Consider the following 2,254-nt stretch of genomic DNA (forward strand, 5'->3'; position numbering starts at 1 on the left):
GGAGCAACATTATCACAGACTCCTCATCAGCGACTATGGAGACCAGAAGACAGTGGAACAACATCTGTAAAGTCCTGAATTTAAAACACACACACACACACACACACACACACACACACACACAACTGTCCAAAGAAAGTTCTATATCCAACTAAAATATCTTTCAGGAATGAAGACAAGTATTCACTTTGGCACATATAGTAAAAAAAAATTTGATGACAAAATAAAAACATTTTCAGATGTAAGAAAATTAAAAGAATTTGTCGCCATCAGACCTGAACTCCAAAAAATGCTAAAGGAAAATTTTCAGGCTGGGAAATAATTTTTCAAAATCAAAATGATTTTTTATTCCTAAAATTATCAATGATTCAAATACTGTCTAAAAATTACGTTAAAGGAGGTGTAAGGTATTAATAGTTATCAAAAGGGGATATTAACTTTAAATTATCAACAGCAGTCTAAAACTCGAGCAAAATGGTTAAGTAAGGTACAGTAACTATATACCTGTATATTATTCAAAGAGTAAAATGGTACTTGTGAATAGTTTTTAGCAAATTAGAAAAAATGACTATGTTGCAAGCTAACTAAAAGTTATGTCTCTAAAGCCCTGAAATATTTATAGTCTTTGACCTAATTATTTCTCTTCCAGGAATCTACCTTAGAAAGTCACACCAAGAATAATGTATGAAGGGGTTCATCACTGTTTTTTCCAGCAAAAAACCTAAACCTGGAAGTAACCTGTTTCAATAATTGGCTTGTTAAATATACTATAATTCACCTTTATAATTCACTGTTCTGGCCGCAATAAAATCTATAGTTTTAAAGTCTATTTAATGTCAAAACTCATTTTCATTGCAAGAAGGATAGCAATTTTACATTTAATGTGTGTATATTTATACTTCCATAAAAAATACTGTAAAGCCTATTGCAAATATTAACGATTATCTCTGGATGGTTTATCATTAGAAATTTAATTTTTATCTTAGTTTCTAAATAATTTTTAGTAAGGAAATTAATTATTGGATAAATTTGGGTATTCAGTATAATCTTAATTATATTTTCATATGCATAGAAAAAGATCACTAGAACAAAAGAGAATACAAATATGTTGGTATACTCTTTCTTCCATACAACCTGGTAGTTTTATATCCAAATAATGGTCCATGATGCTTCCTTGCTTCTTGAAGAGAGGAAGAAGCTATATAAGTTGATGGCTAAGGAAAGGCCCTTTAGCTGAAGTGCCCAGACTGTCATCCCAGCTCTGGCATTTATTCTAGTTACCCTCTCTGTGGCTCACATACAGTATGAAGTTTGTAATAAATCCTGACTCCTAGCATTGTTATGAGAATTAAGTGAATTAATTTTTATAAAGTACTTAGAGCAGTGTCAGGCATTTGGTGTTATTTAATAGTGTTTATTAAATAAAAACTAAGTAGAAAATTATCCTAAGGAAAAGTGTTCACTGTAACATTGTTTTAAAAGGGGGGGAAAAAAGACATTGCCAAAAAGAGATTAATTAGAATTGCAGAGTAGTTAAAAACACAGACTCAGAAACTAGACTGCCGCGTTCAAATCCTAGTCCTGCTACTCACTAGCTGGATGACTTTGGACAAGTGACTTAATTTCTGTATGTCTCATTCCTTCCATCTATAAAATGGAGAAATAATAGTACCTACTACATAGTTGTTTAAGGACTTCTAAAACTCTCAGAACAGTACCTAGAGTGAGATAAGCACTATAATTAAGTGTTCCCTCTTGTAGTAGTGATGTGGATATGGTGGTGGCAGTAGTAGTACCTCCATATATGATAATAGATGTGTTCCACACACTGCTAACTGAAAAGATCAAATTACGAAACAGCAGAGGTGCCGCCTATATTTGAGCAGCTTGAATCTTGCACAAACCCAGGGAGGCAGATGAGAGCTGTATACACCAGGAAGAGGGCACCTTTTTAAATTTGCATAAAAGCACAGAGCACATGACAGCTGGCTCTCTAGAATAGTTAAGTCGAATCCCATTTCTGTAAAATCCAATAAATGGACATATATGTGTTTTTCAATGTGCACAATGTTAATGTGAGTGGTGGGCCTGAGGTATTATTATTCTCTTTTCTGAACCTATCTACATGTCCCCTCTCTTCCCACCTCCCCCAGCAGGCTTTTTTCCTTCTTCTTTTTTCTTTCTTTTTTTTTTTCAGATGGAGTCTCACTCTGTCACCCAGGCTGGAGTGCAGTGGCACCATCTCAGCTTACTG

This window comes from Papio anubis, chromosome 2 (genome assembly GCF_008728515.1).
Source record: "Papio anubis isolate 15944 chromosome 2, Panubis1.0, whole genome shotgun sequence".
In the NCBI taxonomy this organism is placed as follows: Eukaryota; Metazoa; Chordata; class Mammalia; order Primates; family Cercopithecidae; genus Papio; species Papio anubis.